Genomic DNA, 25,082 nt, shown 5'->3' on the forward strand with positions numbered 1-25,082 from the left:
CAGGCTGGCGGTACTCCTCACCTAATTTTGACCGCAGTGGTACCGCCGGTTTGCCACCATGGCAGTTCCGGCGGTCATCATCCGCCAGGGCAGCGCTGCAAGCAGCACTGCCCTGGGGATTTCCACTCCCCTCACCGCCAGCCTTTCCATGGCGGTAGACACCGCCATGGAAAGGCTGGCGGTAAGGGGACTCGGGGTCCCCCTGGGGGCCCCTGCACTGCCCATGCACTTGGCACCAGGTCCAGCCGGGTGAGGTTCTTCGGGTTATGGAGGACTGTCAGTGGAGCCCTGGAAGTTGCCTTTCTGTGATGAATTACAGTATTGGTGAAGCTATGTGCTATTAAGAGACTGTTTTACAACATTCACTAAAGCATGCACTGGTCACATTAAACAGCATTCAAAAAGGCATGCACTGATCTCATTAAATTTGTCTAATTTGGTTATCACAGAACATTCACCTGGTAATATCAGCCACTTGGCCCTCTCTTCTCGCGGATTAATATATACAAAATGTGATGAAATCTGATTGTCTCTAAACAAATTAGGAAGCCCTGCAAATCTCTTTCATGGACCTGCACTTTCACATTAGGCTTTCTATGGTAAAACTACAACATAAAATGAGTTGCAATACCAAAGCAAGAAAACTCACATATAGAGTATTCCTAGCACTGAATTGCATAATCACTATTAACATAAAATGAATTGCAATACCAAAAGTAAGTAAACTCACATATAAGGTAATCCTAGCACTGAATTGCGTAGCCACTATTAGTACAAAAATAAACAAGTGGAGGATAGTGAAGTTCTGTCACAGCTCTTAGTTACAAAACAAAAGTTGTCAAGGCCCCCATGCTGAATCTGTTGGTCAACCTTCATCAAGGCCCCACTCATACATCATGTCTGTGTCCTTGGAAGAGGCCTTTCAAAGTCTCAAGAAGGCTAGAGTGCAATCAGTGTCAGTTTTCAGCATTCACCGAAAAACAAAGCGGCCATAATACAATTCTACACAAACATATTCCAGACAGAAGTGTGTTCTTTCCAGAAGATATCTGCTGAGGCTCTTTGCTGCCAGCTGAGTCAAGAGGGCAGCAGGTGGGGCCTGGAGGGAATTCCAGAGTGCAGTGGGCTTTCCTTGCCAGACAGGAAAAAAAGCCAAGCAGAGTCACGTACACAGCAAGAGTATTTATAGCCAGCATGACTTATGTCTTTTAAAACAGGAGGCAGCTGCTCCCTGGAGACTTTGGGGGCGTGGTGAACCTGACACATTTAGAAGCAGAGGACTTGACAGAGCCACATGTGTTCAACAAGCATTGGTGAAAACAACTATATAGAGGAACAAGAATTGGTAACATCAAGTACATATCAAACAGTGGCAATATCTATCCTGAAATGTAGACAGTACAATGACATTACAAGCAACACATGATTAAAACAACGCCACTGAGGATGTTGACAAATTAGGCAGTGTTGTTGGGTCCTGACAGTCCACCCAACCAAAGCACTCCGAAGGGGGCAAGGTTTGTTTGGATAACAGAGAAGGTACAATCGAACCAGGTGTGGAGCATGAATGGCAGAAGCAGGTTCCCATGAATTGTCCTCGGACCCATAACCTTTCCAGGCAAGTAGATAATGTAAAAACCCTGAATGCGTTTAGAATCCAGGACTTCTGCAACTTCAAACACCCAGTGGCCATGAACCTTGACCAGGGGTGGGAATGGTAGTGGGTTTGTGGCAGAGGCATAAGGCCGAAGAAGGGAAATGTGGAAAATTGAATGTATTTTTAAATCATCAGGTAGTGTAAGTTGCACAGCTATAGGGTTTATTATCCTGGAAATGGTGAAAGGACCAAGGAAGCGTGGATTGAGTTTTTTAGATCCTGTTAAATGGACTTTCTTAATGAATAACCAGACATGATCCCCTTGTTGGTAAGTAGGAGCTGGTGTTCTATGTTTATCTGCTTGCTTTTTGACTTGTGCCTGGCACGTTTCTAGATGACGTTGCGCATGGAGTTTGATGTTGTAAATCTTGGTATGATGTTCCTGTACTGAGGGGACTTTTGCTGTTTCTCGAGTGTCCATTATTGGATGCATTCGTGGGTGGAAACCAAATAGGCAGTAGAAAGGTGAAATGCTGGTGACAGCATGAATGCTATTATTATTCACAAATTCCACGAGGGTCAGGGCCTTATCCCATTCTGTGGACCAAGTAGATATTAAATATATCTGGATCTGTTCTCAATACTGGTTGGTATGCTCAGACTGACCGTCCATCTGGGGGTGATAGGCAGAGGACAAACGGATGTCTATCCCTAACGAGATGCAGAAACTGTGCCTGAAATGAGAAACAAATTTAGGATCACGGTCTGATACTAGTAAGGAAGGTAGACCATATAATCAAATGACATGTTGCATAAACAGATCTGAGAGTTCTCGGGCTGAAGGAAAAGTTTTCAGGGGTATGAAATGGCCCATTTTGGTCAGGTAGTCTACTACTACCCATATGACTGAAAGCCCATTTGAAAGTGGGAGATCCGTAATGAAATCCATGCTAATAGCATGCCATGGTGCTGGTGGGATTGGCATTGGTTGCAAAGGACCTGTTGGGGGGTATGTGGAGTTTTAGCTTGAATGCAGGTAGGGCAGTTCTGGGCATAATCTTTGACATCTTGGGGCAAGATAGGACACCAAAAATGTAGTTGCCACAAGTCTAAGTCTTTTTCTCCCCAAGATGGCCAGCTAGAACAGAATCATGTCCCCAATGTAAATCAGTATCCCTTAGTTCTTGTGTGGGAATAAAAAGTTGGTCTAAGTGGTAAGGTAATCCTTTGTATTCAGTGATTCCAGGAGGGTAAGATCCAGTATCTTTTGCAGCACGTATTTGAGTTAGAAACTCATGGGAAAAACATAGAACTATGTTTTTGTTGGGAGAAATGATAGGTTTAGCATGATCGCTGTTTTGGTCAGTTGCAGTGATCCTCCATCTCGAAATGGTGTCTGGTTTTTGTTGGGCACTCCCTGGTCTCTATGTGATAACAAAATCAAATTGTTAAAAAACAGTAACCAGTGGAGCTGTTGTGGAGTTAAGGCCTTTGTGTGTTGAAAGATATGGAGGTTGCGGTGATCGGTGTAAATGGTACCACTGTGTCTGGCTCCCAAGAGGTGATCGCGCCATTCTTGAAAAGCTAGCTTGACCGATAAGAGCTCCTGCTCTGCCATGGTGTAATTCTGTTCAGCTGGTAGCAGCTTCTTAGAGAAGTATGCCATGAGATGAAAATGCCCAGACTGAGCATCTTGTTGGGAGATAACACCACCCACTGCTACCTAGGATGCATTAGCTTCTACACAAAATGGCTGGGACAGATCAGGGTGATGGAGAATGGGGGCTTCAGTGAAGTCCTTTTTTAGTGACTGAAAGGCTTTCTCAGCACCTTTCTTCAGCAAGCGAGTGATTGGTGACACTACAGTGAAAAATTGTGGGCTAAAGCGCATGTAAAAATTGGCAAAGCCAAGAAAGCGCTGCATTTCCTTACGTGATTGTGGAGCTTCCCAGTTCAGAATGGCCTGTATCTTGTTTTTATCCATAGCAATCCCATCAGGAGATATGACATATCCCCAAAACTCTATTGTTCTGGCATGAAACACACACTTCTCTAATTTGGAAAATAAGTGGTGTTTGTGTAATTTCTGAAGAACTGCCCGTACATGTCCTGTATGTTCCTCTGGGGTAGATGAATAGATCAGAATGTTGTCTATGTAACCTATTACCCAGACGTCCAGGATCTCTTGTAACACCTCATTTATAAAGAAAATTGAAAGGCAGCAGGGGCATTACAGAGGCGAAAGGGCATCTCTGTATATTCAAAGAGCCCAAACTTGGTCCCGAATGCTGTCTTCCATTCATCTCCCTCTAACAAAATGGATCAAATGATAGGCCCCCCTCAAGTCAAGTTTGGTGTAGATGGTGGAATTACGCACTTGATCTAAAAGAACCAGTATTAGAGGAAGGGGGTAGCAATTTCTGATTGTCACCTTGTTAACTGCACGGTAATCTACACAGGCATGCAAATCACCATCCTTCTTAAGTGCGAAAAACAAAGGTGAAAACAATGGTGATGTAGAATGGCAGATAAAACCTTTGTCCAATAACTCGTTAAGGTAAGTGCAAAGGTATTGAGTTTCTGGCTCAGACAGAGCATATACTCTGCTACATGGTAGTGTGGATCCAGGGGTCAAGTCAATACGAATATCGTAAGATCGATGTGGTGGTAACTGGGTCATGAAAGTCCCGGTAAGGACCAGGTAAGGCCTGTGAGTCAGGGACAGAAGCAGCAAGAGTCGATGCGCAGAGCAAGTTAAGGTGGTTCCTGATAGCAGAAATGCGAGCGATGCTTTGAGTCAAAAGTGACTGTCCTAGGTACCCAATTTATTTTTGGGTTGTGTACCTGGAGCAATGCGATACCAAAAAATTGCAAAAACCTTGAGTATCAATGAGATCAAATTGGATCTCCTCAAAATGTTTATTGGCACAGATCATGGTTAAAGGACTAGTCTGCTGGTCAATAGGTCGGGAAGGATAATTCCGAACCATCAACAGCTCTTACTGGCTCTGGAGTGTCTTTCTTAATCATAGTGATCCCCAAGGACTTAGCAAGTCCTATATCCAAGAAATTCCCAGTGGCTCCTGAGTCAAGTAATATCGGAAGCACCTTTCGTACTTGGGAAGACAAAATCAAGGTGACTATTAGGGTAAGGTGATGAGGTACCTGAGTCATGGAATTAGCTATGAAATGTGAGAACTTAAAACTGTGAGCACTCACTGGGCGGGTCAGCTATGTGGGCTAGAACAACCTAAACTCATCATGAAGGCCTTGATAGAAGACAGAGGTGCGTTTTTCTTCAGGCCACTCAGCATCAGCAATCAGGCGATTAAAAGAGGTGATGTAAGTTAACAAATCTTTATTTCCCTGATGTATACTCATCAACTCATTGTCACTGGCTTGAATAAACACATGTTTAGCCAAAAGCCTATGCATGAATTCCTTAAAGCAAGCTAAGTCATAGAGCAATAGGTCTTCCGTTCTAATAGGGGAACAGACCAGGTTGCAGCGTTTCCTCCTAGATAAGAGATTATGAATGCCACCTTGGCAGCATCGTTTGGGAAGGCCATTGGATGGCAGAGAAATTGTAAGTGACATTGGTTCATAAAAGTTTGGTATTTGGCACTGTCACCAAAAAAACGCTCAGGAGGAGCTAAGGGAACTTGGGTAGTTGTGGTGACGGTGACCTGCATGGATTGTGTAGGGGAAGATAAGCTTGGGTTAGTACTGTGGCCAAAGGCAGTATATTGAAAAAGAGGTGGACGTACAATGGGGGTTCTTGGCTTATATCTAGTGTCTTCCATTAAAAATCCTGGGGCTTTTACATATGTAACTTGTAACTCAATTCAGTGTTTTCAAGTTAAAAGGCTGACACCTCCTGCTGTAAGCCCTGGAGGGTCCTTGTAATATCTTTCAAAGGAGAAGATTCCTCGTCAGGTGGCAAAGCATGCTTAAAGGCTCCTGAAGCCTCATCCAGGGATTCCATCGCCCAGGCATCCCTGAATGTTGTGACTTGGCTCTTATATTGGGGTGAGGCCACTCACCTGAACCCAGGCTGTCTGCAGGGGCAATGACTGTTCTCCCAACCTCTTGAGGCACCTCTTGGTGCTGCTAATTGCACCAGGAGCCCCTGCAGGTGCCCCAAACAGGAAGGGGATTTGGAAAAAGAGAGAAAGAAACACTGCACTCCTTTTCACCAGGTCCAGCCGGGTGCGGTTCTTCAGGTTATGGAGGTCTGTCAGTGGAGCCCCTGGAAGTTGCCTTTCTGTGATGAATTACGATATTGGTGAAGCTATGTGCTATTAAGAGACTGTTTCACAACATTCAATGAGGCATGCACTGGTCTCATTAAGTAGCATTCAAAAAGGCATGCACTGATCTCATTAAATTTGTCTAGTTTGGTTATAACAGCACATTCATCTGGTAATATCAGCAACTTGACCCTCTCTCTCTTCTCACAGATTAATATATATAAAAGGTGATGAAATCTGAACATCTCTAAACAAATTAGGAAGTTCTGCAAGTCTCTTTCATGGATCTACACTTTCAGTTTAGACATTCTGTGGTAAAACTACAACATAAAATGAGTTGCAATACCAAAAGGAAGAAACCTCACACATAAAGTAATCCTAGCATTGAATTGCATAATCACTATTAGTACAAAAATAAACAAGTGGAGGATAGTGAAGTTCTGTCACAGTTCTCAGTTACAAAACAAAAGTTGTCAAGGTCCCATGATAAATTTGTTATTCAACCCTCATCAAGGCCCCACTCATAAAACATGTCTGGGTCCTTAGAAGAGGTCTTTCGAAGTCTCAAGAAGGATAGAGTGCAATCAGTCTCAGTTTTCAGCTTTCACCAAAAAACAAAGCAACCATAATAAAATTCTGTCAACTGTAAACTTTGCACTTGTATAGCGCACTACTCACCCGTTAGGGTCTCAAGGCGCTGTACGCAACCCCCAGGGTGAAGCCAGGCATCCAAGCGCTGCCAGGGCCGTTGTGGAGATTAGGCAAGCTATTGCCCATAGTTACAGAATGGGACCCATTAATTAGATTAGGCACTGAGGCGAGAATTAGCTGGTCCAAGGGAATTGAGCCCAAGACCCACTGAGGCGGGAACTTGAACCCTGGTCCCGGGCCAGATTTCTGCATCAGGGTCTGCAGCTGTAACCAGTGTGCCACACTTCTCCACAAACAGATTCCAGACAGCATGCTCCACTTAGCTGACAGAAGTGTGTTCTTTCCAGAAGATCTCTGCTGAGGCCCTTTGCTGCCAGCCAAGTCAAGAGGGCAGCGGGTGGGGCCTGGAGGGAATTCCAGAGTGCAGAGGGCTTTGCTTGCCAGACAGGAAGAAAGGCAAGCAGAGTCATGTGCACAGCAAGAATATTTGTAGCCAGCATGACTTATGTCTTTGAAAACAGGAGGCAGCTCCTCCCTGGAGACCTTGGGGGTGTGGTGGTTGCCTGGCAACTAATAAACAAGTGAACCTGACAAATTTAGAAGCACAAGGACTTGACACAGTCACAAGTGAAAACAACTGTATAGTGAAAAAAACATTGGTAACATCAAGTACATATCAAACATTGGCAATATCTATCCTGAAATGCAGACAGTACAATGACGTTATAAGCAAACCAGTGGTGCTACATGCACAGGATTAAAACAACACCCCTGAGGATGTTAACAAATTAGGCAGAGTTGTTGGGTCCTGACACATAGCATATGTCCCATCCACCGTTATGTGCAGTATTGTGACTGTAATGCACTTATCATACAGCAAACTGAACATCTACTAAGTTCTGATGGAGGATGAACATGGCAAGCAGGTCAAACATTGACCCATACGTGTCATAGTAATTCAGTGCGAGTTTGGTACCAATTGATTTGAATCCATAGGTGTTGATGATCTCATGGTATATATATCTGTACTACCTTTAATATCTCCCTTCTACCTGTATAATATCACTGGGAAAGCACACCTACAGTACGCTTGTCTTACCCATTCATCTGTCCTCATTAGTTCTGACTAATCCTGTATAATTGCCAAGTGAACTTATACTAATGCCTTCCATCCTTAGCTATTTGAAGCTCAAGAAAACGTGTCTTTCATATACCATCAGTGCATTTACTGTGCTAAATCCAACTCGTTCCAGTTTGTGGATTCAAATTTGCAGTGTCTGAGTGTGCCTTGCGAGGCCTATTCCTCAAACAGAGTGAGAGGCCTATTCCTCAAACAGAGCGAGCATAACCACCAATGAAACTAAGGCAGACAAGCTTGTGAATACTGCCTAAGGTCTCTCAAGTAAAAAGCCAAACAAATATCCTGTGGGGCTCATTCACCCATTCACTCATTCACTTTTGCTTTGAATGTGAAGTTACAAATTGAGTTTGCACACTTTCAAAGCAAGTAGAAATGTTGGTGAGTATGTCCCACGTGACAGTTGTTTGAATTATTATACTTACTCTGGTTCTCGTTGGCAATCAGCGTTGTCCTTGTGTACCATACACAAGTTCCCTAACAAGCACATTAATGTTTAGTCACACATTTAATATTTTGCCACACAGGGTGCTCCGTGACTACGTTGCATATGTTCTGTCCACTAGTATGTGCAGTGTGGGGATTGTAATGCATGTTAATTGTGGAACAGAACACCTACTACATTCTGACAGCGGGTAAAGGTGTTGAGCAGGCCTTAAGGCAGTCCACGATTACCTGAAGTAAAAAAGCTAACATTCTGTGGCTGCTTGCCGAACAAAGTAGTGGTCCATGGACGTTAAAGAGCCATGCACAGCCATTGAAAGGTTTATCCAACAGCAGCTTTATCTCAGTCAATTTCCCAGAAGTGTCCTTTAGTATGATACAATGTAAAGCAATTAGGAATACACAGGCCTGGCTGAGATGAGCACTTGGGTCAGCAATATCGACTCTCCTGCCGCTTTCCATGCTTTGAAGCCAGTTTACAACAGCAAAATGGACGATCCTTTTTGGGTGTTTTCAGGAATGCGATCAGTGAAGTGTTGCTCCTACATCCTTGGCACATCCTCCTGAACATGTGAAGTGGAGGCTTTCAATCAAATGATAACTGAAAGTCAAGGAAAGACATGAGTCTTCCTGTGGTTGTCTGATGATAAACAACATAAGCATTGTTTGTTGCCATCTGGATCAGGTGGGTAAACAGTTTCTTGTACCAAGTACGAGTTTTATGGCTTGCATTGCATGGATGAAGAACGTGGTCATTCTTGCTCACTATGCCCATGTACTTATTGCAATCAAGTATACAGACAGGCCGTCTGACCCCAAACCATGATGGGGGAAGTGCTCTCATCATGAATTGTAATGAGCATGTACTCATCATGCCTATCCGAGAACTTGACTGCAAGCAGTTAGTTGAAACTCAAAACAGAAGTCTGAGATTTCTGGAGCCTCTTGCAAACAAGCTCTTGCGAGAATCCTTTGTGCTAACAACAAACTCTACCGCAGGTCACAGTGCCAGCTTTGTAGAGCTCACTGATGAGCTCTATTCCTCTATAGAAATTGTCCACATGAAGGTTATAACCTTTGTGAAAGAGTGCCTGGACAAGCTCCCATACAATCTTTCCTGTGACCCTTAGCATGGGAGGGAAACATACAGGGTTTAGCATGGAGTCCTTCCCTGTATACACTCACAAGCTGTACACATAGCCAATAGAGCTCTCACACAGCATGTACAGCTTGGTGCCATAGGAAGCTATTTTGCTTGCAATGTACTGCCTGAACAGTAGCAACCCTTTGTACAGGATCAAGGACTCATCGACTGCTATATTCTTTCTAAGAAGTATACATCTCTGGAAAACTGGCAGACAAATGTTCCAGGACAGGCTGAATTTTGAATAACCTGCCATGTTCTGGATGGTCCCAAGCCAATGCAGCGGAATTGTCATTGAAATGCAGCATGTGCTGCAATGGCAAAAATGATCCCTGCTCATGTACGGTGAGAAGAAGGGGGTTACCAAAACCTTGCGAGTCGACCAGTAGGACTGCATGTGAGTTTCTGTACTAACTCCATTTGGAGCGTAAGGATCAAATATATCTTCAACTTCTCCAGCAAAGTGGGAGTCCACTGGTGTGCCCTAGAACAGGGCCCTAGAGTGCCCACATTCTGCCTCATGGAATTGTTTGGCATGCAAATTGTTTGCGGCACAATTTGCTGAAGGAAGTCAACATCCAAAAAGAGATGGACGTCGTCAATTGGCAAAAAGTTGTCCGTATCAACTTTAAATCCAGCGTTAACAGTAAAAGTTGGAGTCTGAGGCTGAACTAAATTCGGGGGCTGCCAGGAGAGCACCCTGTCTGTGCTTGCTGCTGCATTCGCCTGCTCTCTGGATTGGGCTAGACTGCTGTTGTCCCGCTGCACAGACTGTACTTACAAAGGGACAGCACACATGTCTTCGTTGTCTACCTCAGAATCACTGGAAGAGGAGTCTTGGGATGGGACTCTGTCAAATGAAAAATAACTCCCAGATTCTGTTCCATTGTCCTCTTCCTTAGATGCTGTCTTAGTATTGGCTGTCTCAGTCTCTGATCCTGCCTCAGAGCTGTCCTCCATAACCCGAATTTGGGATTGAGGAGCAATCATCCAACAAGATGCCATCTCTGAACTGGCTAAATTGTCCTTCTAAAACACTAGCCTATGTAGACAGCAGATATGTTGTTTGCAAAATTGCTGGTGGGTGTGTATGTGTGATATGTGCAACAGTAAATGCCAGTCACCTTACCTTTGCTTCCCTCAATCAGCAGGTTCTCTAAAGACACTGAAAAAAAAGTCACACTATTACTTCACTTTGCTATATATACAGGTATATATATATATATATATTTTTTTTTTTTTTTTTTTCACTGAAAAAACAAAGGTTACAGGGTCATTATAGTTAGGTTCACAGTTTAAATGTACAAAACGATAGCAATTCACCAGTTATAGTTATCTCAAGTAACTATAACTCATGCCCTAAGGTAACTATAACCCATACCCTCGCCACACACAGTTTTTGTGTAACATTTTTTACTGCAAATATTACATTGATATGATTAGTGATGTTATAAAAAATGTCATGAGTGCTGTAATTTGTGGAGTAATTAACAGTGCATTGGTTGGTGAGTGAGTGAGTGAGTGGGTCTGTAAGTGGCTGCATAATGGTCTGAGTGGGTGTCTGAGTGAGAGAAAGCGACTGAAAGAGAGAGAGAGTTAGAGGTTGAGAGATAGAGAGTTTTTTAGGCTTTGATAGATGATATGTCTACAATTAGATATTTCTGCACAAATTGAAAAGAAAAATGTATTTGTCAATTAAAAAAGGGTAAGATCACCTTTCAGTATGAACCTTAAACACGTAAATAAAAAAAGAGGGAAACAACCAGGGACACACCTGGATTCGAACCCTCCATGCTCAGTGTGAAGGTCTCTAACCTTCACACTGAGTTATTTATTTATTTTTTCATCATTTTTTTGTAGCCTTTTATGGGTTATCTGGGACCACGGGGGAAGCCTCAAGGCCTCCCCCGTGATCCCTGTCATTTTAAAAAATTATTTTATACTAAGCTTTTACAGGCTATCTGGGACCTCAGGGAAGCCTCAAGGCCTCCCCTCAGTCCCTGACTTTTTTTTAATGTATTTTTTACTAAGCTCTTTGCAAGTTATCTGGGACTGCGTGGGGAGCCTCAAGGCCTCCCCGCGGTCCCATTGCTTCACCAAGCAAGGAGCTGCTTTTAACAGCAGCTTCCTGTTTGCCGAAGCAAAGCTTCATATCTGTTCCCTTCATGCAATCCTGCATACAGGAAACAGAGATGAAAACTCTGCTTTTTGACAGTAGGACCTGTCCTGACAGGTCCTGCTGTCAAAAAACGTGGTGTTTGCTGTGACTTGGCTGCAGCAGTCAGTGCAGCTAAGCCACAGCAAACAGGTATGTCCTGGGCGTGGGCACCACAGGACATAGCTGAACCACTATCCCTGTGGGGTAGTGGTCTACAGGGCCATCAATGGCTCCATAAGGGGGGGCGCGTGGCCCCCTCCAACATGTATAGCTCCAGGCAGGTGGTGGTACCCGGGGATAATGGGGGTCCGAAATGAGCCCCCTATAATTATTTCTAATATAGCCCAAGGGAAGTGGTGATCCCTGGGGCTGCGGCACCCAGTTATTGTAATAATCCAGGGGTAGTGGTCGTCACCGGGGTGCTTGGGGCTGTGCGGTTCCATGCACATATTTTAATATATCGCCTCGGGGAGGTGGTGGTCCCCAGGGCTGTGGGGTAGCCATCAGACCTTCCCCACATTATAAAAGCATTTTGCCACAGGGAAGAGGTGGAAATTTGGATTTCCTTAAATTTCTAAAAAAACTACCGAACAGAGTTACACCAAATAACAAAAAGGGCTCTTTCTGGACCAAGAGCCCTCTTTCTGCCACAATTTGGTGTAATTCCATTTAGTGATCTTTGTGCCATAGCTGTTCAATTTTTCCTATGGGAATTAACATTGGAAATCCTCTAAATTTCAACCTTTCCCTTTACCCCCCCCCCCACATAATGGATTACCTAGAAACATTCCAGGCAGCAGCTCACATGACTGTCAAATTTTGGGAAACTTTTGTGAAGATTCATCAAGCAGTTTTAAAAAATAGGCAAACAAAAAACACTTTTTCTATAGAAACTAGGTGCTAACTATAAATACCTTACGGCGACCGTCACTAGGTAATATATATATTTATGTATATATATATATGTATACACACACATATATGGAGAGCTATCTCACTCACTCTCTCTCTCTCTCTCTTTCTCTCTATATATATATAAATATGTATAGATCACGTTTTTATATATGTTGTGGTTTCCCTGGGGGCCGCTATAGGCCCCCAGGGAAACCACACATGTATAAAAAAAGGAATCTATATAGAGACAGGTTTAGGACCTCATTTCGAGGCTTGCGCTGCCAGCCTCGCAGTGGCAGTCATGATCGCTGCTGCTATGGCCGTCCGACCACCAGATTAAGACCCTGGTGGACAGACAGCCAAGGTACTGCCAGCAGCACCAGGATCCATGATAGTAGAGGTGGAGATTGCAATCAATCAGGGCGGCGCTACATGACCTTGTTCTCCGCCAGCCTTTTTATGGCAGTTTTACTGCCATGAAAAGGCTGGCAGAGAAGAGGTACAGGGGGCCACGGGGGGGGCCTGCACTGTCCATGTACTTGGCATGGGCAGGGCATTGGTCCCCCTGCCCAGCACCATCACAATGGGCTAGATGTATAAAAGCATTTTGCATTCGCAAACGATGCAAATGCCCGTTTGCGAATGCAAAATTCCATTTCAGAATGTATAAAATACATTCTGAATGCAATTTTAAGGAATCGCTAACTTAGCGGTTCCTTAAAATTGCGACCCTGTTTAGAGAGTCGCAAATTGCGACTCTCTTAATTAGAAATCGCAAATAAGGCTTCATTATTTGCGATTTCTTAGCAAATGTATGAAGCAATTCCTAAATGCAATTTTGGCATTTAGGAATCGTTAATTACCACCAAGTTGAACTTGGTGGTAACCATGTGCAAAATTAAAAAATGCATTTTTTTAATTGTACATGTAAAGCACACATGCACTTTTGGCATGTGTGCACATTACATATCCCCCAAAAATATTTTGGGGTGCAGCAGAGGGGGCCTTAGCCCCCCAGCAACCTGGGGTTTTGCATTTCTAAAATTGCGATTTCTGGTTCAGAAATCATAATTTTGGAAATGCAAAAAATTTGCGGATATGGACCAACAGGCCCATAGCTGCGAATGGGGCCGGTATCGCAATTTGCGATTCGGTAATAGCATTTGCGATTTTTAAGAAATCGCTCTTACCGATTCGCAAATGTGATACATGGCACTTTGCGAGTCGGAAATAGCGATTTCCCACTAGGTGGGAGCAGACCTTACATGGTGGCTGCTCCTAAAAATTACGCAAATACAGCGCAAGAAAAGTATAAATATGGGCCTATGTTTTTTATTTTATTGTCCGTTGAGGGGTGCACAATTGCGCCCCCAGGGAAAAAAACAACTATATAGAAATAAATATTCCTCCAGGTGGGGGGGCCTGCCTCTAACCCCCGCCCCCAATTGTGGTAACCCTGGTGGCCTAGTGGATTCCTGATCATGGCACATTTTTGCTGGAAAGAGGAGACTGTCTTTTTCTTGCGATGCCTCCCACAAACATGGGGATGGGCATCTCTCAACCCCCCAAAACCCCACTAGGTGGGAGCAGACCTTACATGGTGGCTGCTCCAGGGTGGTTTGTAGCGTCAGCGCACCTCGTGGAATGCTTACATCACAGATGGGCGGGCTGGGGGTTGAGGGCAGACGCAGAAGCTATTCTGCGTCTCCACAAGGATTTTAAAAAAATCCTTCGGTGCTTTGCACACAAGGATTTTTCAAAGCCCTCCTTGCTGACGGCCAGTGGCCGTGACACACACCAGGGAGGGTGTGCACGTGATGGCTATTGGCTATCATATGCACTGAAGGCGTTAAAGAACCAAAGCATGTACACATTCACAAGTGCTATCTGAACATGTTTCATGCACTAATGATGTTTAGTACCTGAAAAGCAGTACTTCAGTTTTGAAAATGCTAGGAGTATAAATTAACAAATCAGGATTGTTTTCTGTATCTATTACATACAGGTGATAAAGTGCTAGGTCTACATGACATTATCCCTATAACTGTTTACAACCGCATGAATCCCAGGCATTCACATAGAATCTGTTCAGAATTTGCGACATGTCTACACATCTTCTCATCATTTTGATATTTCTCAGAATTAGGCTCGTCCATTTTGACTGCAGATGAATATACACAAAACAACACACTTCACTCCCGATACTAAAAATCCATGTACATAGATTTCTGAAGTAATACCTAATTGTACGTCAACACAAATGCTTGCAAAATGCAGCAGCTGTGCATAGAAATTCCATTGCACAGTGGAAATCTGTCAATTGAGGCATACTTTCTCAAGGGTGCGACCTTCAAAAAGTAGTTAAATAATGTGTTACCACAAGGTGCCTCTTCCATTGAGATGGAGTTAACTGTGCTGTGAGACCTGAATGTACAGTTGTTTTATTTTTCTGCTTCAGGCACAGTCAGCAGTGCACAGAGGGGCAGGGCTCAGCTGTGGGAGGGGGGGCGGAGGGGAGAGTGCTCCTTAGTGCGCATGTGTATTTGGTCGGCTGGCTGAGGCCGGCCAAACACACATGTGCACTTCGGTTTCTCCAGCCTGGTTGTGTTTAACAGCCGAGCTGGAGAAACTGCACAGACCCCAGGGCTCTGTCTGAGCGGCAGTCACTGCCACTCAGACCAATCCTGGTGCTGCTTTCATGCAGGGTTTTGCATGAAAGCAACACCAGAATTGCTGGGAAGCCTGTGCTGGTGTCCCAGCAGTGAATGCTGGGACACCAGAAAAAGAGGAGCACGAGTCAGGAGGAAGCGGCAGGGACAAAGGCAAGGTAAATGCTTTTTATTTATTTTTATTTTTACCACTTCCCCCCGCCCCCCCCCTCCGGCTCTCCCCTTGAGTTATGCGGCGGCTGCCACTGTGCGTATTCCAGCTTATGTTTAGCTGAGGTGCGATCTTTAATGTTCTTCCTGGAACTGCTGAGGTTGGTGTGCATGACCGCGCTTAACTTCTGAGGTTAGTTTGCCAGATTGCGTATTACCAGGCAGCCTTGATAAGTATCACGCACCAGGGGTTGGAGTAACGCGTTTTAGTGCAGATATTCACATCACCCCACTAAAATGATTAATCATGCATAATTAAAGCTCCCGAGATGCTGTACAATTATGAGGCGCTGTATAATTGAACTATAATAAAGGCAGCAGGCTCGACTGGTACTGATGCTGTTAGGCAATTTTGGGAAGTGAGCTGGGCTAGGGAGTGAGTCGTCCCCATGGTTATACAACTTTGAAGGAGTTGATTCTTTATAACAGTTAGCCCCTCCCAAACACTCTGGCACAGCTACGCAGTAATGCGGATGTTTATTTTAAAAAAACATTCTGTGGGTTAAGGTTAGTTCCGGCCTCCTTGGGCTACGTGGATCCCGAGACCTAGCATCTCTTAAGAGCATGCACCTGGCATCCAGCTTTACGAGGATTTGGTACCTTATATTTCCAGGCCAAAAGGAATAAGCCTGCCCCAACTAAACTGTAGCGTGTCTGTTATTCCGGCGCAGAGACTGCTCAGACAAGGCCATAACGGCAACCCTCGAGTGGCTTGGCTGCCAGAGGCTGAAGGGTCCTACGGTGCTCTAAGTGGACTCATTCTGTCCATTGTTGCTGCTTGCCTGGGATACCATGGACAGCCTCCCTGCAGTCAGGGGCTTAGGGAAACAGAGGTGACTGCAGTTTCATTCTAATGTGGTCCAGGAAGAAAAGTGCTCTGTATAACATTGTGTACACAACACAGGTATTTAAAAAAAAGATGTTCCTCCATTTGTACCAGCAACGATCCCTGCAATAGGTTCTTTGTAGGTCTGACTCTACAGGGGGCTGAAGGACGTTACTTAGCCTTTTCTAGTTACCTTTGACTTTGAGCCACTATGACTAATCACCTGCGTTGGTTGAGGTGCACTACACTGATTAGAGATTGCAAGAGGAGAGGACCAACTCATTTCATGTAAACAAACAGTAACCTGTGTGCCTTCACAAATAGGGAATACATTTGCCCAGACACATGGGCCCAGATTTAAGGTAACTGGCGCTGCACCCAGGCAGTGCCACTTTTATTGCTCCCCTTAGTGCCCACCTAATGCCCCCATATGTGTTCCGTATCTAAGCTATGGCACACCATAGAGTAGGTAGGGAAGTAGCATCAACATTTTTGACGATAGTTTGGAGCTTTGCAGGATTAGCGTAAGAAATGTTGACGCTAATCCTGAAAAGTCCATTGAGGCCCATTATGAATAACGGTGTGCCTCCTTTTAATGCCTGCTCTGAGCAAGCATTAAAAGTGCAGAAAAAATTATACAAAGACATTTCTTAGAGTGCTTTGAGATGTTCTTTCGGCCCTCCTAAAGGGAGAATGCCACCCTTTGCCTACATTATGCCTGGCGCAGGCATAATGTATGCAAAGGGTTACAATGTGGCGCAATGCATGCATTTGTAAATTTTATGCTGTGATTTTGGCCTCGTTGGGCCACATTAGCATAAATAAATCTGCCCCTAAATGTTGAACTATTTATTCATTATCTTGGGGCAGAGTACTGTATTGTGGTTATTGAACCCCTCGGGTGCCTGGGACGAGCTGTTCTCACCCTTGGCCATGGTTGCTGTGTGCCGAGGATGAGACCAGCTCATCATGTACCTGGCCCGGGGAGGAGCGCTAGCCCTCCCCCTGTGGGCCTCCCACCCCCTCCCCTGGGCAGGGATGGAAGGAGAATCACTTTCCCTTCCACTGCCGAACCCTATTCAGCGATCTCAGGACGTTGGCGTGCTAGACACCAGGGAAGGTTTTTATTTTTTTGGGGTGTGACCCCTTAGGCAAGGGTCGCTCCCCTGGGGGCAACCAAGGATCAATGTTTTGGCCCCCCAGGGGCTAGATCGGCCATTTTTTGGGCTGATCTACCCCCTGGGGTTGGGGGGGGGGGGGGGGGTTGGGGTCGAAACCCACTAGGCACCAGGGATTTTTTTATTTTTATTTTAGGGCGGCGACCCCTTCAGCAAGAGTCGCTGCTCTGAGGGCAAAATATTTTTCTGTGTTTCACCCCCCCCATCCCCTTGGGCTAGAGAGGCCATTTTTCAGCCGATCTGGACCTACACATGTAACGTAATAACTGATCTGAACATATAGAAACAGTGATGTATATCAGCAATCTAAAACTCCAGCATAATTACATTACGTTCAACATTAGTAATGCTAAGATATTTTAAACAGCTGTCCCTTGTTCTCATACGACACAATCATCATAGGGACATTGGCTGGGTTGATTAGTCAATAGAGCACGTAGTCAGTGGTGTTAATGTATTATGTTTGAAGCCCCATTGCTTGGGTTTACTTGTGAGAAAGTGTCACTCATAGGTACACTGAAACCATTGAAATGTCGCACATAAGCAATGTGAAAACTTGCCATCTATGCCCAGTGTGCCTGGAAGTCACACATGATTATTTTATGCATCACATGGTGAGATCACTGCATGAGTTCAGGCTTGCTTGTGTGCTTGTTGCATTTTGGGTCTCTATATGCATCACGACTGACGTCATCACACTCTTGGCAACCATCTTATCTTGGGCACTGTACTCTATATGATCTGTAGACGTCATTGTGCACTTAGTGGCTATCTTAACTTGACATGATTTGCACACCTTGCAGTTAGGTGACTATTATTTCGGTGTTGATGTTCCTGTGCTGAATATATTATTTCTGGTGATTCGTACACCTGTTTTTTTTTTTTTATCTTTATTTATTGGCACTTCAAGAGATAGTACAGTTTATATCATGTTTCTTTCATTCATCTTATCAACTGTTGTGGTATGATACATGTACTTTTACATTAGTTTTGCTTCTCTTTTGGGCTGTTACCTTCATTGTAAGGGGGTATTGGCAGTCTTCCAGTGGATTGTCTGCCCAGGGTGGAGTTATCAAATTCTGTCTAAGGATAAATGCTTGCCAATGTATTATTTACATTAGAACATATCTCAGCTTATTAAACTTGTAACAAATTACCTGTGGGTCCTCTCTTCTTACTGGTATGTAAATGTTGATGCTTGGTTATGTGTCGGTGATGGAGGAGTGAGAGGTTTCAAGCGGACGTGCATTCCTTTCATGTTTTCAACCATATTTAGCTGAGTTAGGGGGTTGGCGATTTGCTGTGCAACCGCTAAGGCGGAGGGGGACAATGTATGGTGAATGATACCTTATGGGCCTCACGCTTACTTTTAATGTGGGTGTGTTCCCCTGATAGCATTAGTGTGTACCTCCGTCATGTTGTGCTTTCCCCTGGTTCAGGATTAGCGTTTGTTTCTTCTTGTGTCCCTCCTTCTCTGACCTCTGTCTGGTTGCCAGTCAGTCCATTAGATTCCCAATCACCTACCCCTTTGGTCAATAGGGGTGCGACGGGGTGAACTCGCATTCCCCGGGCCTCCTCTCTTTGCAGCACCCATTCCTCTGCTTGCACCCATCTCTACACATTTGCCCACCCAGGCCTCTAGACTCGGACCCATGGGTGACCTCCAGGCCATGGCTATTCGCCATCTGGCCAGCACCAGGGCCAAGTCCAGAAATGTATTCCAAACCTTCTTAGGGGCTGGTCTGAGAAACAGGCCCAGGAGGCACTGGGATGAAGTGTTAGTAAGTGGCCTATTAAGGGCATTGGCAAGCTTCTCCATTACTCCCTCCCAAAACACCCTGCGTTTTGCGTCAAAAAACGATGCAAATGCGGCGCAAAAAAAGTATAAATACGGGCCCCTGAGTCCATAACATCCCCATGTCATCTGGTCAAAATCCAGGTCCAGGACTCTACAGCGAGGGGAATCCCCTGGGCTCACCTCTATACATAGTCCTAAGTCTGTGTGGGGTTAAGTAGCTTCTGGGGCTACAGTTATACTGTATGTCTTTAAGCCGCAAATTCCATGAGACCCTATGTGGGTAGGCCAACACTCTTTTCCACTTGTGATCTGTTATGTCCCTCTCTGTTGCGGTCTCCCAATGAGTTCTGAGTGCATCTTGTGGCTTCAAAGTCATTTCAGTGAGAGCTCTGTAGAACCAGGTGGGAACCTGCTCCCATGATGAGAAGGAGTTGTAGAACTGTGTGTGTGTGTTGGGTTCCATTTTCAGGGTATCCCACAAGTCCTGCATGGCTCAGGTCAGTGCTTTGTAGGTGAGGTATTGCCCTGCTGAGAGGCCTGTTTTTTCCACCATTTCTTCAAATGGGATACAGATGCTAGACTGGAAGCAGCCCCCCATAGTCACCAGACCCGCTTCTGTCCATGGTTCCATCTGCCCTGCAGAAAAGAAGACCGCTGGCTCACTGTGGGGTATACCCACTAGAGATAATTCAGGGGCCTATGGGGTCATTACTCCAGTGCGCCATAGTCCCCATCTCCAGCAGGTTAGTACTGAGGTTAGCAGGACATTCGGGTTAGGGGTTTAAATCTTTGGGTTCAACAGTTTGTCCAGCAATGAGCCCCGAGTAGGCTCTGCTCCCATCGAACCTAGCTCAAATAGATTTCTGTCATCCAGCCATTTCTCAATCCATTGGATTTGGGACACCAGGTAGTATAGTTCAAAGTCCAGTGCCCCCAACGCTCCCCTCAATGCAGGGTGGTGGAGGGTGGACAGGGAGGCCCTCTGGTGCCCGTCCAGATCAGTTCCCAGAGAAGTGCGTCAAGACCCCCAAATCAGCTCACTGGAATTGTTACTAGAAGATTGACAAAGAAGTGCAGTAGGGGGGGGGAGCATTACCACTTTAGAGAGTGCTATCCATGCATTGTATTCAGTTTAAGAGAGACCAAGACCGTGACACATGATTTCAAGGAGCGGAAGGGTTTTCTCAGGTTCCTATCCAAAAGTTCTGCCAAGTCATGGAATATTTGTATTCCCAGATACTTAAATGTGTGTTGTGCCCAATATATATATTGTGGGCTGTAGCAGGGTGGGAAGTTCCTGCGGTGTTCGGAAAAACACATGTTTTGCTCCTGTTCACCCTTAGGTCAGAACAACGACTGAATTTTGCAAGGAGATGCAGGGCCCCAGGTACGTTAGCCTCCCCGTTGTGGAAGTAAATGAGCAGGTCGTCTGCATAGAACAAAATGATGTGTGTAGTGTTACTGGTTATAATATCCCACTCCTGTCCATACATAGGGAACTGCTCTGCCAAGGGCTCGATGGCAATGACAAAAAGGAGGGGCAACCCCATCTATTGTCCCAGAATATTTCATGTATTTCAGAAATAGTCTTCCCTGTTCGTACTCTTGCCATCGGTGGCTATATAGGAGATCCACCCACCTTACCCATTTAGTGCTAAGTCCCATTCGGATTATGACTGCTTTTAAAAAATCACATCCCGGAGAGTCAAATGCTTTCTTTAAGTTAACCTACATGATCATAGTGTTAGGGTCATGTGGACTCTCTGGGATGCATAGGATTGAGTATAGCCGACAAAGATTAAGGGCGGTGCTGTGCTGGGTATCAATACAATTTCTGGTGCTCTTCCCATAACAGGCTTAGTTCAACTGATACCTTGCCTATTTTGCGCTAGAGCATTGTCTTTGAGTCCTCAAAGACCTTCAGTATCCTGTCTAATATATTCTGCAGTAAGGATGGCTGGGGTTCCGTGGATGCCTCCCGGTCCACGGTGTCCAGTTACTAGTCCAAGTGCATCAGGTGTGGTCCATGGGTTTTAGCTTTTTTTTGCCAATGGTGGTCATCAGTGTTTTGTGGGGTTTCCAGATTCTGCTCCTCTGCAAAGGTGCTCCAGTCCATTGGGGAATGGACCAGTCTGTGCTGTCGTGCAAGGCTCTGGCCTCAACACCAAGGATAGCCTCTTGCCTCTAAAGTTAGCCATCATCCGGAGAATGATATAGGAGACTGCTTCAGACGCCAGCTGAAGCCCTCATGGGACAAAGTCTTAATATGCTAATTTGTTTATGTTTCTGAGATTCTCCCATGTGGGGCATCTGTGCTGGCTATGTTCGGTAAGGGACTATTCAGCTGGGGCGGCCTCTTGCCACCAAAGTTGCCCCCCCAACTTAAATCCTGCATGTTCTTTGGAAGTGCCACCTGCTTGGGTCCAGTTCAGATGCATAAGCTATGCATTGGGCTGCAGCATGCTGGTGGAGTGCTCCTCTGGTCTGAGGCTGATAGTAATGATGAGTAGATTTATACCTAGGGGTGTGGGCTGGGAGCTGCACTCCACGCTGCCCAGGTTTATGCTGTACTTTTTCAGGGTCACCTGTGTCCTCGCCGCCAACTCCCCAGCATTCAGGGTCACCTGTGTTCTCGCCGCCAACTCCTCAGCATGGATGGCCCAACTGCCATTCTGGGTCAGGTGGCCAGGGCCGCATGGGGTCAGAGCGCATAGGGAAGGGTGAAGCCACTTATCACCTGGCTCTCTCTTCTGTGGGGCTTAATGTGGGCCCAGCAAGCATTCAGTCCCATGGGCCCTCTTCCCGCAGCATCAGCAGCACCTTGGGGCACTCAGCAACACGGGCGAGGCTCCCGGCGCACAGTAGCAGCTGGGGAGGAGCTCTTGTCTTCGCCCAGCCCCACAACTTTGCATCCCGGCCCACAATCTCCCCACAGGCCTTGGAGTTGAGCAGCCCTGCTGCCACCGAGGCCCCTCCTGCCACCTGATCAGTGGTGCCCTCCCACCCAGCTCCGGCACCCCCAAGTCCAGCAGTCATCCGGGGCTTCCAAACACTGACAGCTGCCTGCTGGCAGATCCTGTCTCTGTGGGCCCAGTTTCCATGGCATCCAATGTGTCTTGGGCAATTGCGGTCTGACATTGCTGCTGGAGCAACACCCAGGCTCCAATGGGCGCTGCATGCGTCCTCCACTCCACCACTACCCTTGACAAAGTCGGATGGCACTCAGTTTACGTGGTATTCTCAGGAGGGATGTTGGGCCGGCACAGAGCTGGTGAGATATGCGTCCGCCATTATGGCTGGTTAGACACACCCCCTGTGATTCGTACACCTGGTTGAATTTATATTTACATTAGTTGTGATGACCTGCATATTTTTATTAAATGATTATTTATTATCTTAATCATTAAACATTGGGACTTTTTTTTCATTTTCAACTTTATAATTCGTTATGCCTTAGTTTTATGTTATAATGGGTCTCATTCTCCTTCACTGATTTTTTTCTGAATCTGGTGATCCTCCGAAACAATGGGAGTTATGCATTGATTTGTTTGAGGCTTATGTGGAAGTTTTGGGGGAGAGTGAATGCTCATCTGAAACATAGTTGTCTCTACTTAAGCACGGTTTGGAAACTATTGGGTTAAGTGAATTTAAGAACTTACCTCCATTAGAAAATCCTGGTAACATCAACGTATATCAGATTCCTATTAAACAAATGCGCGAAAGGTATGGGAGGAAGTTTTATGTTGTTTTAGAAAGATTTTAATTTTTTTACAGACCACAGAAAGTAGAGAAAACAAGTGACCAACTTGTAGTAGCTCTGAGAGGGTTAGCAGTGACGTGTGATTTCAAGCATAATTTGCACGAACACGTTTTGAGAGACAGATTATAATGAAAACTAAATAAAAAAGTACAGGAGAGCCTATGGTCACCTGGATACAATTACATTGAAAGCGACTTTCGATATGGCAGGAAGTATAATTATTCTGTACCTGCACTTCTCCTTTTGGAGCAAGTTGGACACAGTCTTCAACCATTCCCACTGTGTTTGGATGCAAGAAATGTTTGTTACACTTGTGGCCTCACAAAACTCTCGAGCTTCTCCTAACCTCTGTTTTAGCCTTTCAACGAAATAGTGAAAATGGACGTTGAAATGCAACTTTGGTTCGCAAAACATAAAAAAAAATTCCAACCACTACACATTTATGGTGAGAAAACATAGTTATGCAAGACAAGACTGAAGCAATGGTTTTCAAAGTGCCAGTATTACTGAGATCTGTGTGTAGGTGCTGTAGACAAAAAACTGTTCTTTTTGGCTGTTCAAGCCATTTCAATTTACACACAATATTCCAGAAACAAACATGTCCATCTTAATTTGAACTGTGAGTGCTTTGTGCAGATACGTCAACCGGGGAAAACACAGGCTGCTGGCCTCCAAAGCTGCTTTTCCAATTCACCTTCCCATAGAGGACTATTGGTAAATAAGAATTCACAATTTGTTGGTCAGAGTCCATGTTCTGCGGGTATCGGGTTACCTACAACCTATGCCATGTACCCAGTGAAGTAAACCGTCACCGAAGAGAACTGCGGATAGGAGACGTACTTCTCCAGAGCCCGATACCACTGCAAGATATGCCCTGTGAGTAATGTCATTTGGGGAGCAGGTCACAGAATGTGGCGGCTGAACTCCATGCAAATATACAGTACATATTGATCAATGCCATAATCATTTATCAGGTATTGCAGACAATATTTAATGAGTTAGAACGTGACCAAATGCCATGACTTGCACATAGCTACCTAGCGGTGGGGTATACACAAATGGTACTGTAGGAAGACATATGTGACATGACTGATGGCAGTGTCAAGTGATCCTAAGGCACAGCTCAGGTCATTGACCGGAGGTACTTCTCACATGTTGAACAAGGCATAGGGCATTACCAAGCTCCAATCCCAGTGACCAGCCCTTAGTGGAAATATCTACCTGCTATGTCCAGTAGGTCCAGCTTGAAGGAATTCTCAGCAAAAGACATGGCGAAAGATAATGTCCTGTGTCCCGTGGCTGTCAGCTATTATAGGAGGTAGTATTTAACAGACACAAAGCCTGATGATGTGTGCTTTGCCCAGCAGGTTTCTGCAAAAGATGTAGTTTGTGTTTTGGGGCTTGCTTGTCAGCGGACACCTTGTCCCTCAAAGGTATTGCGGGCAGTGGCTTTGGTTTGACCAAGGTACGTGTCCCATGCCTACTCATGACAGCTTTGGTGTATGCCCAACTGTCTTTCTGTAGTATCCAAAACTAGAATTACCCTTTCCATGGCATGCGAACTGGAGCATATATTTTAATTTGAAAAAAAGATTCTTATAAAAAGTCAGTTTTTCCATGTTTCTAAACTTCCTATTGGTAAGTATACATTTGGGGCATATTTAACAAATATTCAGGCAATGCAAATTAGCTAGCCACCTGGTTGCAATGCGTGAAAGGGAGGGGGCAGGAATTCACTGCATTTAACATTATAAGGCCTTGACTAGCTTGGTAAATGGCATTCTAGGTTTTGGGTCGCCCTTGGACCACCTGTGTGCCACAATATGCCCCCTGACCTCATTATAAAATGTAGTAATTAGGTTTCTGCATTAATCTGTATGACTTGACTTAATTAGGAAAAAAGTATGTACCTAAGACTGTAGTGTACATTAATCATACAGACATTGTCACTATTGCATTCCGGCACAATACTCAAGTGGTTGTGTTGCACAGTGTACAGCTTTGAAGAAAAGGCACATTGGCTGCCAATCATTTGCATGTTTACAGTTGTACAAGTGATGATAAAACTGCTATAACAACAGAACGAGATCAATTGTTTCTTGTTGGTGATTCTCAACTCCTCATTGGATTTACTGCTCAGTTTTACACATGAAACTGGGCAATGAATTGGCTCTATTGACAGCATGTCTGTGTGTCATTATCAGGAGCATGTCCCATGCACAATCAAGAAGGGATCATTCTTATCTGTGCCTTCAATTCGTATGTTCCCACCAGCACAACTAGGTTATGGTGTGTGGGGGTGACAGGTTGGGCATAAATTAGATTTTTTAGGGGATACTCAATAATAACACAGCCTTAACATATT

This window comes from Pleurodeles waltl, chromosome 9 (assembly GCF_031143425.1).
Source record: "Pleurodeles waltl isolate 20211129_DDA chromosome 9, aPleWal1.hap1.20221129, whole genome shotgun sequence".
In the NCBI taxonomy this organism is placed as follows: Eukaryota; Metazoa; Chordata; class Amphibia; order Caudata; family Salamandridae; genus Pleurodeles; species Pleurodeles waltl.